Genomic DNA, 12,764 nt, shown 5'->3' with positions numbered 1-12,764 from the left:
CAGAATGCGCTGGACACCGGAGAGAGCGGCGGCAGGTGAGTATTAGTACACTCTCACTATATTACATGCACATATACACACATTTAATACATTTGCAGTCATTTAAAAAATATAGATGGGAGAGCATCTATAAACAGCACCCACCTGTCACATCAGCTGCATTGGGTATCTGTTGGAATGTCCATGTGGACAAAGATATGTAGAAGGGACTACTGTGACTACAAGATGAGAGCAGGGAAGGATTTTACAGCCTAGAGCACTGATGGCGAGCCTTTTAGAGACCGAGTTCTCAAACTGTAATCCAAAATTCACTTTGGCTGGTTTCACATTTGCGTTGGGCAGAGCTGCGGAGGGCTGCGTACTTCCTCCGCTAAGCCCCGCCCACTGCCGCACCTCTTCCATTCAGCTCCGCCTACATCTGCATGCGTCCTGCATACCTATCTTTAACGGGTACGCAGGCCATGCGGATGTATGGGGCTGCGTTTGCATGCATCGTTTTGACGCTGCGCCGAACTGTGTCGATCAGAGCATGTTGCATTTTGTTGTGGTCGGCGCACCGTCAAAACGACGCATGCGGACGCATCCGCATACATCTGCAGGGCCTGCGTACCCAATGTTAAAGATAGGTACACAGGGCGCATGCAGACGGAGGCGGAGCTGAATGGAAGAGATGCGGCAGAGGGCGGGGCTTAGCGGAGAAAGTACGCAGCCCTCCACAGCTCTGCCCAACGCAAATGTGAAAACAGCCTTATTTATTGCAAAGTGCCAACACGGTATTTTTAAACCTGAATACTGAGATTTTAGATCAGAAAAACAACTCATACATTAGCTCGCTATAGAGTCTCTAGCAAAGAGCTTGTAAGCACTGCACTTCAAGCCGAATATAAAGGCATAGCTAGGGATTTTGGTTCGGGGGGGCAAAACTTCTGAGTGGGCCCCTAACCAGGTAACCTTGATTACAGCTATGGCGGCGCACCCTAGCAGTGGATGTAGGAGAACCTCAGCAGGTGACCGCGCTGTTACTGAAAATAATCTCTACCAACATTGACATTACCGCCGTGTGGTCAGTGGTAGATACCAGTCCGATGGAACATATAAGTGATTACAGCACAGCTACAGATTGTGACTTACAAGTGACGTTCTTTCTGATGGAATTGTTCACGTTTCCCGTCTTTTCCATCTGGCCCAGACCGACATGACAACTTCTCCAGCCAGGACTCGGCTGCAGAGATTACAACAAAGACACATTTCACTTCTCACATTTCCAACACCGTCTACATCTATTCCTAACCTGCACAACCTCTTCATCCTGCTAATACCCCAATACTGAGCTGCTGCTGCCATACGTGTCCCTATTACTGCACCTACTGTGTGCGCTCTAAATGGTAAAACAAACCCTCTAGAATACAATAATGCCAATTGCAAGTGCCCTAGAAAACATTGCCCACATTTTCCCCCCTATTATTATTATTGTTATTTATTATTATGGGCCATTTATTCCATGGAGCTTTACATGTGAGGAGGGGTATACATAGTAAAAGACAAGTACAATAATCTTAAGCAATACAAGTCACGACTGGTACAGGAGGAGAGAGCAGGGCGGCCATCAGGGCATTACAGCCGTCACTGCTGTATGGGGCCCGGTCAGGAGCAGTACACAGAGGGGCCCGCAGATATGGGGCCCCACTGTTGTGCTTCTACTGACCGGGCCCCATCATGCACTAAAATAATGTGCACTGTGGCGCACATGTCGGCGCTGGGCCCCGGGAGCCGTTTTGGAGCTGTGCACGGCCGTCTTACCTAGTCGGCTGCGCAGCTCCTGCTCGGCTGTAGCTAGAATGTATGGGCTCCTTGCAGGTCCTGACTACAGCCCATCCATTCTAGCAATCTCAGTAGTGAATGTGCTAGAATGTAGGGGCTCCTGTCAGGTCCTCTCAGCAGCCCATACATTCTAGCTGCTGCTTCACTCCTGGAAACACTAGACGCCTCGGAACGACTGAGGTAAGTAAAAAAAACATTTTTATTTTTGTTTTTTTAAATGGATGAGGTGGGGGGGAGTGAGACTGCAGATGATGGAGTGTGTTTGAGGGGGCACTGCGCATGATGAAATGATAGGGGGCTGCAGATGATGAAGTGTGTTTGAGGGGGCACTGCGCATGATGAAATTATAGGGGGCTGCAGATGAAGTGTGTTTGAGGGGGCACTGCGCATGATGAAATGATAGGGGGCTGCAGATGATGAAGTGTGTTTAAGGGGACACTGCGCATCATGAAATGATAGGGGGCTGCAGATGATGAAGTGCGTTTGAGGGGGCACTGCGCATGATGAAATGATAGGGGGCTGCAAATGATGAAGTGTGTTTAAGGGGGCACTGCGCATGAAGAAATGATAGGGGGCTGCAGATGAGGAAGTGTGTTTGAGGGGGCACTGCGCATGATGAAATGATAGGGGGCTGCAAATGATGAAGTGTGTTTGAGGGGGCACTGCGCATGATGAAATGATAGGGGGCTGCAAATGATGAAGTGTGTTTGAGGGGGTGGAGCGCCCCCACTGCCGCAGGGCCGAGGGGTACCCGGTACCGGGCCTCTGTGTCTCAGTTCTGGGGTTGTCACAGTGGCTGGGCCCGGTACGTGACCCTGCTGAGGGGCGTCCAGTAAAAGTTGAGAATGTGATGAGGTTGTGGTGCGGTGCAGGTCGCAGTAAATAACGAGGACACCAGGTTGCAGTCTCTTTACCTCTTTACTGAAGGCTTCAGGATCCTCAGTCCGGAATACGGTTAACCGGGCTGCGTGAGTGCGGCCGGTTCGATGGCACCTCCAGAGTTCCCTTTGCAGGTGGAAATCTGTGCCTACCTTCTAGCGCTTGTGTGTTGTGGTCCTCCCCTGCTGTGCTTACGGGATAGTCCCCACAACTGTTGTGTCTGTTTCTGAAGTTCCCTCACAACTCGATTTTGATGTTCTTCTTCGTCCCCCCAGATGATATGGCTAGGACGCACCCGTATGACGGGTAGGCTCGGAGCTCTTCCTGGACCCTAGTGTCGCCCCTCTCCAACTGTTGCCCCCTATGTCTTCTTAGGTGATTTGAGTGAGACAGCCCGCCTATAACTGACTGTACTGCCGTAGGTTTGAAGTAAGGCCTGGAGCTCAATACTTCCTCGGCGTTTCCGGCCACCGGCTACGCGCCTCAGTAGGATGTTGCCTCGTCTTACAGCACGACTCCTACTGGTGTTTCTCCTTGTTGCGTTGATCTCGTTTCTCACTCAGCACAATAAACCTCGCTTCTTGTCCTTTCTTGGGGTACCGCCACGATGAAGTGCAGGCGCGGTCCCGTAACGTTCTTTCCTGTTCGCTAGGCCTCTGTCAGGATCCCACCCCTGACAGGGAGCCCCCTGAATCTTCCCCTGCAACACCCTCTGCCACAGGATGTTGCCTGGTTCCAACCCAGTCAGCTTCTCTCTAACTTCCTATCTAACCCCCAGTTTTACCAGATTGTGAGGAGTGGCCTAATAGATAGCACCCTTAGCTCCCCCTGGAGGCCAGACTGTGAAGTGTATTGGTGTCTGTGATACCTGGTCAGGTGAACTCCTTCAGTGCCATCAGACGTACCATAGCCCCCTTAGCGGCGGAGCATCAGTACTGCAACGACCAGGACTCTGGGGCGCTGCACTCCCCCCCGGTTAAACCCAGTACTCCTGGACTGGGAAGAAAACAATACATGTCAGCAAAAAGACATACAATTTTGAAATGCAATAACAAGTAAACTTGAACAGAGCTTCCCTTTATGGGAGGTGAGGACACTTGAACGTTACAAACATGGTTAAATATTTTAAATAACATACTATAAATAACTTCTCTTACCCAACCGGGTATTCTACTTAGAGCAATTTCTGAACAATAATTTAACATTGCCTTTAAGGATGTACACACTGAATCCACTAAAGACCTTCTTATAAAACACTATAAGGCTAATCAACTTTTCTTCATTTTCCACCTTTACATCTGCAGGACCGCCTGTCTATCTGCCCCAGGCCTACTGCCTCTCGTTCTGTTGCAGGACCGCCCCTTTCCGCCCGGGCCTACTGCCTTTCTGCTACTATGCACAGTATAGAACTTATCAACCTTCTCTCAGTTCAAGATCACTGAGCTGTTATGAGCTGGTGGTTTAGGAGCAACATGGGACGTGCTCTGGAGGAGGTGGTACCTGTACTGACCGCAGTTCCTGAGCTTAACACAACACTAGAAGTAGCCGTGGGATGTTCCTGTCACTCCCTAGACACCTCGTCACAGCCGGAGGACTAACTACCCCTAAAGATAGAAACAGGAAAGCTATCTTGCCTCAGAGAAAATCCCCAAAGGACAGGACAGCCCCCCACAAATATCGACTGTGAGTGGAGAGGGAAATGACATACGCAGAATGAAACCAGGATGTAGCAAAGAAGGCCAGTCTAGCTAGATAGATAGAACAGGACAGAATACTGTGCGGTCAGTATTAAAAACTAGAAAAATCCACCACAGAGTTTACAAAAATCTCCACACCTGACTAAAGGTGTGGAGGGTAAATCTGCTTCCCAGAGCTTCCAGCTTAACTGAATAAATCCATACTGACAAGCTGGACTAGAAAAAACATAGAAAGTGCAGAAAGATTAAGTCCACAACAAGTGGACTGCTAAAGAACAAAGCAAGGACTTATCTTTGCTGAACTGGTCAGAATATCAGGGAAATCCAAGCAGAGATGTGAATCCAACCAGGAACCATTGACAACTGGCACAGGCTGAAGGATAGAACCAGGCTAAATAGCCGAGCCAGAAAGACAATCAGTGGAAGCAGCTGCTGGCTACTAAATCCAAGGAGCAGCAGTACCACTTAAAACCACCGGAGGGAGCCCAAGAGCAGAACTCACAACAGTACCCCCCCTTGAGGAGGGGTCACCGAACCCTCACCAGAGCCCCCAGGCCGATCAGGACAAGCCAAGTGAAAAGCACGAACCAAATCGGTGGCATGGACATCGGAGGCAACAACCCAAGAATTATCCTCCTGGCCATAACCCTTCCACTTGACAAGATACTGAAGCCTCCGCCTCGAAAAACGAGCATCCAAAATTTTCTCCACCACATATTCCAACTCCCCATCAACCAACACTGGGGCAGGAGGATCAACAGAGGGAACAACGGGCACCACATATCTCCGCAACAAAGATCTATGGAAAACATTATGGATGGCAAAAGAGGCTGGAAGGGCCAAACGAAAAGATACCGGATTGATAATCTCAGAAATCTTATAAGGACAAATAAACCGAGGCTTGAACCTAGGGGAAGAAACCTTCATAGGAACATGACGAGAAGATAACCAGACTAAATCCCCCACCCGAAGCCGGGGACCAACACACCAACGGCGGTTAGCAAAACGTTGAGCCTTTTCCTGAGACAACGTCAAATTGTCTACCACATGAGTCCAAATCTGCTGTAACCTGTCCATTACAGATTCCACACCAGGACAATCAGAAGGCTCAACCTGCCCCGAAGAAAAACTAGGATGAAAACCAAAATTACAAAAGAAAGGCGAAACCAAAGTAGCCGAACTAGCCCGATTATTAAGGGCAAACTCGGCCAACGACAAGAAAGCCACCCAATCATCCTGGTCAGCAGACACAAAGCATCTCAAATAGGTTTCCAAGGTCTGATTAGTTCGCTCAGTTTGGCCATTTGTCTGAGGATGAAATGCCGAAGAAAAAGACAAATCAATGCCCATCCTAGCACAAAAGGCCCACCAAAACCTAGAAACAAACTGGGAACCTCTGTCAGACACAATATTCTCCGGAATGCCATGCAAACGAACCACATGCTGAAAAAACAATGGAACCAAATCAGATGAGGAAGGCAATTTAGGCAAAGGTACCAAATGGACCATTTTAGAGAACCGGTCACAAACCACCCAGATAACAGACATCTTCTGGGAAACAGGAAGATCCGAAATAAAATCCATGGAAATATGCGTCCAGGGCCTCTCAGGGACCGGCAAAGGCAAAAGCAACCCACTAGCACGGGAACAGCAAGGCTTGGCCCGGGCACAAGTCCCACAGGACTGCACAAAAGAACACACATCCCGCGACAAGGAAGGCCACCAAAAGGACCTAGCAACCAAATCTCTGGTACCAAAAATCTCAGGATGACCAGCCAACACCGAACAATGAACCTCAGAAATTACCTTACTTGTCCATCTATCAGGAACAAACAGCTTCCCCACAGGACAGCGGTCAGGTTTATCAGCCTGAAATTCCTGAAGCACCCGCCGTAAATCAGGGGAGATGGCAGAAAGAATCACCCCTTCCTTAAGAATGCCAACCGGCTCAAGGACTCCAGGAGAATCAGGCAAAAAACTCCTAGAGAGGGCATCAGCCTTAACATTCTTAGATCCTGGAAGATACGAGACCACAAAATCAAAACGGGAGAAAAACAGGGACCATCGAGCCTGTCTAGGGTTCAGCCGCTTGGCTGACTCGAGGTAAATCAGATTCTTATGATCGGTCAAGACCACAACGCGGTGCTTGGCTCCCTCAAGCCAATGTCGCCACTCCTGAAATGCCCACTTCATGGCCAACAACTCCCGATTGCCGACATCATAATTGCGCTCCGCAGGCGAAAACTTTCTGGAAAAAAAGGCACACGGTTTCATCAAAGAACCATCAGAACTTCTCTGAGACAAAACGGCCCCTGCCCCAATCTCAGAAGCGTCAACCTCAACCTGAAAAGGAAGAGAAACATCCGGCTGACGCAACACAGGGGCAGAAGTAAATCGGCGTTTAAGCTCCTGAAAGGCCTCAACAGCCGCAGAGGACCAATTCGTCACCTCAGCGCCTTTCTTCGTCAAATCGGTCAGGGGCTTAACCACACTGGAAAAGTTGGCAATGAAACGGCGATAAAAATTAGCAAAGCCCAAAAATTTCTGAAGACTCTTCACAGATGTGGGTTGAATCCAGTCATGAATGGCTTGGACCTTAACAGGATCCATTTCTATAGACGAGGGAGAAAAAATAAAACCCAAAAAAGAGACCTTCTGACCTCGAAATAGGCACTTAGACCCCTTCACAAATAAAGCATTATCACGAAGGATCTGGAATACCATCCTGACCTGCTTCACATGAGACTCCCAATCATCGGAAAAAATCAAAATATCATCCAAATACACAATCATGAATTTATCAAGATAATTGTGGAAAATATAATGCATGAAGGACTGAAATACAGAAGGAGCATTAGAGAGCCCGAAAGGCATCACAAGGTATTCAAAATGGCCTTCGGGCGTATTAAATGCAGTTTTCCATCCGTCACTCTGTTTAATACGAACAAGATTATATGCCCCTCGAAGGTCAATCTTAGTAAACCAACTAGCCCCCTTGATCCGAGCAAACAAATCAGAAAGCAAAGGGTATTGGAATTTGACCGTGATCTTATTAAGAAGGCGATAATCAATACAGGGTCTCAAGGAGCCATCCTTCTTGGCAACAAAAAAGAATCCCGCTCCCAATGGTGAGGAAGACGGCCGAATATGCCCCTTCTCCAAAGACTCCTTAACATAACTCCGCATGGCGGCATGCTCTGGCACAGACAGATTGAAAAGTCGGCCCTTAGGGAACTTACAGCCAGGAATCAAGTTAAAAGCACAATCACAGTCCCTATGTGGAGGAAGGGAACTGGACTTGGGCTCATCAAATACATCCTGGAAATCCGACAAAAACTCAGGAACTTCAGAAGAGGGGGAAGAGGAAATTGACATCAAAGGAACGTCACTATGTACCCCTTGACAACCCCAACTAGTCACAGACATAGATTTCCAATCCAGCACAGGATTATGTCCCTGTAACCATGGAAAACCCAGTACAACAACATCATGCAAATTATGCAACACCAGAAAACGGCAATCTTCCTGATGTGCTGGAGCCATGCACATGGTCAGCTGAGTCCAATACTGAGGTTTATCCTTGGCCAACGGTGTAGCATCAATGCCCCTCAAAGGAATAGGGCTCTGCAAAGGCTGCAAGGAAAAACCACAGCGCCTGGCGAATTCCAAGTCCATCAACTTCAGGGCAGCGCCTGAATCCACAAATGCCATGACAGAAAAGGACGATAATGAGCAAATCAAGGTCACAGATAAGAGAAATTTAGGCTGTACAGTACTGATGGTAACAGACCTAGCGACCCTCTTAGTATGCTTAGGGCAATCAGAAATAACATGAGCAGAATCACCACAGTAAAAACACAGCCTATTCTGGCGTCTGAATCCCTGCCGTTCTGCTCTAGTCAAAATCCTATCACATTGCATAGGCTCAGGACTCTGCTCAGAGGATACTGCCATATGGTGCACAACTTTGCGCTCGCGCAGGCGACGATCAATCTGAATGGCTAGAGACATAGATTCGCTCAAACAAGCAGGCGTGGGGAACCCCACCATAACATCTTTAAGGGCTTCAGAAAGACCCTTTCTGAAAATTGCTGCCAGAGCCTCCTCATTCCATTTAGTGAGCACAGACCATTTTCTAAATTTCTGGCAGTATACTTCTGCCGCTTCCTGACCCTGACACAGGGCCAACAAGGTCTTTTCTGCATGATCCACAGAATTAGGTTCGTCATACAATAATCCGAGCGCTTGAAAAAGTGCGTCTACATTAATCAATGCCGGATCCCCTGATTCAAGGGAGAATGCCCAATCCTGAGGGTCACCACGCAGCAGAGAGATGACAATTTTAACCTGCTGAATGGAATCACCAGAGGAACGGGGTTTCAAGGCAAAAAACAATTTGCAGTTATTTTTAAAGTTCAAAAACTTGGATCTGTCCCCAAAAAACAAATCAGGGGTTGGAATTCTAGGCAATAAAGCCGGAGTCTGGACAACATAATCTTGGATACTCTGTACTCTTGCAGCAAGTTGATCCACACGAGAAAACAAACCCTGAACATCCATGCCAGCGCCAAAATCCTGAACCACCCAGAGATTAAGAGGAAAAAAAAGACAAAACAGACTGCAGAAAAAAAAATTGCTCAGAACTTTCTTTTCCTTCTTTTGAGATGCATTTAATTCATTTTTGGCCAGTTGTACTGTTATGAGCTGGTGGTTTAGGAGCAACATGGGACGTGCTCTGGAGGAGGTGGTACCTGTACTGACCGCAGTTCCTGAGCTTAACACAACACTAGAAGTAGCCGTGGGATGTTCCTGTCACTCCCTAGACACCTCGTCACAGCCGGAGGACTAACTACCCCTAAAGATAGAAACAGGAAAGCTATCTTGCCTCAGAGAAAATCCCCAAAGGACAGGACAGCCCCCCACAAATATCGACTGTGAGTGGAGAGGGAAATGACATACGCAGAATGTAACCAGGATGTAGCAAAGAAGGCCAGTCTAGCTAGATAGATAGAACAGGACAGAATACTGTGCGGTCAGTATTAAAAACTAGAAAAATCCACCACAGAGTTTACAAAAATCTCCACACCTGACTAAAGGTGTGGAGGGTAAATCTGCTTCCCAGAGCTTCCAGCTTAACTGAATAAATCCATACTGACAAGCTGGACTAGAAAAAACATAGAAAGTGCAGAAAGATTAAGTCCACAACAAGTGGACTGCTAAAGAACAAAGCAAGGACTTATCTTTGCTGAACTGGTCAGAATATCAGGGAAATCCAAGCAGAGATGTGAATCCAACCAGGAACCATTGACAACTGGCACAGGCTGAAGGATAGAACCAGGCTAAATAGCCGAGCCAGAAAGACAATCAGTGGAAGCAGCTGCTGGCTACTAAATCCAAGGAGCAGCAGTACCACTTAAAACCACCGGAGGGAGCCCAAGAGCAGAACTCACAAAAGTGCCACTTACAACCACCGGAGGGAGCCCAAGAGCGGAATTCACAACACTGAGCCATCTCTGTATGGCTCCAGGAGGACTCACCGACTAACCCCATACGGGTTGTAGCAGCAGGAATACACATAGAAAGACAGACAGTTAACTATATACAAATGATGAAGCATTCTTGCTTACTCAGTTTCTGGCTGAGCAGGAGGCGGCCTCCTCCCGGGCCTCACCGGACAAACGGGTGGTGATGGTGTAGCAAAGACCGGTCCCAGTAACGATAGGATCCCTCGTTGGGACACCCTCCTCGCTCGTGGGTGAACACGACCCGTAGCTATGCGGTGGGCCTGAATTCCCTGGGGTTCCGCGGGGGCAGGTTCCGGCACCTTCCCTGCAGGAGGCTCGTCTTCCGACGTTCCGGCAGCGGCCTGGAGTGCGACGCACCACCATTTGCCCCCCCCCGAGCTATCCAGCCAACCTCTCTCCTCCACCGGGTGTAAGTTACCGCGTCTCCGGGCTCCAGGTCACGACCGTACCTTCCCCCGCAGGGTTCCACCTCCTCCCGATCCACACGGACCTGCAGTGGCTCTCCAATTTCTTGTATAACTCCCCGTCCTTCCCGGGAGTTGAAGAACACCACCACACCCCAATGTGACGGGGGAACCTCCTCAGCTTCCATCAGGTCGATCTGGACCGCAGGTTGGGGTCTATTCCTCCACGCCGTCATCAGGCGCCGCAGATGTTCTGCCTCCGGCAGGATCCTCAGGCCCTGTGCCTGCAGCTCGCACTCTGCCGCAGCCGGGATGGAGGAAGCAGGGGACACCGGAGTTAGGCGGACCTCCGTAGGCTGGCCCAGCCGAGCGGTCACACGAGCGTCGGCCTCCCGGCGGCGTGCTATCTGCCGGGCCTCGGCTGCGGCCACACACTCCTCAGATGGCGGCCAGTTGGGTCTGCCCATCGGTAGCTCCGTAAGGGCCAGTCCCTGCAACGATGGCGCATCTGGGGCTGTGTCAGGTGGTGCAGCCTCATGCTGGGTCGGGTCGTCCCCACGCGGTGCTCCCGGCGTCGCCATCTTTGCTTCCTCTCCAGTGTCTTCCCGCGGTTTCTTTCGTGGGCGGCCCCGTCTCCATGGTCTCCACCCTCCAAAGAGGATGAGAAGGCGGACCTCGGCTGCTGACAGACTCGTCCTCAGGATGCAAAAATGTTTAGACTGGGCGGCCATTGTCTTTCGCGCTCTTCAGCTGGTCCATGCCTACTCCATGCCCCTCTTCTCCTCCTGCGCTCTCCTCAGCGCTGTAATGGCGGCGTTTTTTTTTGGCGGGGACTTTTGGCGGTAAGTGGCAATGCACAGTCTTTGCAATAAGTCACAGTCCAAGCACAATAAATCACAGTTCCAAGGCACACATGACCTGAGTTTTCAGGCTTAAGTAGATCCTGTTCGTGACGCCAAGTTGGAGCGCCCCCACTGCCGCAGGGCCGAGGGGTACCCGGTACCGGGCCTCTGTGTCTCGGTTCTGGGGTTGTCACGGTGGCTGGGCCCGATCCGTGACCCTGCTGAGGGGCGTCCAGTGAAAGTTGAGAATGTGATGAGGTTGTGGTGCGGTGCAGGTCGCAGTAAATAACGAGGACACCAGGTTGCAGTCTCTTTACCTCTTTACTGAAGGCTTCAGGATCCTCAGTCCGGAATACGGTTAACCGGGCTGCGTGAGTCCGGCCGGTCCGATGGCACCTCCAGAGTTCCCTTTGCAGGTGGAAATCTGTGCCTACCTTCTAGCGCTTGGGTGTTGTGGTCCTCCCCTTCTGTGCTTACGGGATAGTCCCCACAACTGTTGTGTCTGTTTCTGAAGTTCCCTCACAACTCGATTTTGATGATCTTCTTCGTCCCCCCAGATGATATGGCTAGGAGCACCCGTATGACGGGTAGGCTCGGAGCTCTTCCTGGACCCTAGCGTCGCCCCTCTCCAACTGTTGCCCCCTATGTCTTCTTAGGTGATTTGAGTGAGACAGCCCACCTATAACTGACTGTCCTGCCGTAGGTTTGAAGGCCTGGAGCTCAATACTTCCTCGGCGTTTCCGGCCACTGGCTACGCGCCTCAGTAGGATGTTGCCTCGTCTTACAGCACGACTCCTACTGGTGTTTCTCCTTGTTGCGTTGATCTCGTTTCTCACTCAGCACAATAAACCTCGCTTCTTGTCCTTTCTTGGGGTACCGACGCGATTAAGTGCAGGCGCGGTCCCGTAACGTTCTTTCCTGTTCGCTAGGCCTCTGTCAGGATCCCACCCCTGACAGGGACCCCCCTGAATCTTCCCCTGCAACACCCTCTGCCACAGGATGTTGCCTGGTTCCAACCCAGTCAGCTTCTCTCTAACTTCCTATCTAACCCCCAGTTTTACCAGATTGTGAGGAGTGGCCTAATAGATAGCACCCTTAGCTCCCCCTGGAGGCCAGACTGTGAAGTGTATTGGTGTCTGTGATACCTGGTCAGGTGAACTCCTTCAGTGCCATCAGACGTACCATAGCCCCCCTTAGCGGCGGAGCATCAGTACTGCAACGACCAGGACTCTGGGGCTCTGCAGGGGCACTGCGCATGATGAAATGATAGGGGAATGCAAATGATGAAGTGGGGGTGATGGGTACTGGAAATGATGTGGGGGTGATGTGGACTGCAAATGATGCGGGGGTGATGGGGACTGCAAATGATGATGTGGGGGTGATGTGGACTGCAAATGATGATGTGGGAGTGATGGGGACTGCAAATGATGATGTGGGGGTGATGTGGACTGAAAATGATGCAGGGGTTATGGAGACTGGAAATGATGAGGTGATGGGGATTGCAAGTGATGGGGACTGCAAATGATGATGTGGGGGTGATGTGGACTACAAATGATGATGTGGGAGTGATGGAGACTGCAGATGATGAATTGTGTT

The sequence above is a fragment of the Ranitomeya variabilis genome, chromosome 4, assembly GCF_051348905.1.
Source record: "Ranitomeya variabilis isolate aRanVar5 chromosome 4, aRanVar5.hap1, whole genome shotgun sequence".
NCBI classification, from domain to species: domain Eukaryota; kingdom Metazoa; phylum Chordata; class Amphibia; order Anura; family Dendrobatidae; genus Ranitomeya; species Ranitomeya variabilis.
Note: the sequence above shows the minus strand (reverse complement) of the source record.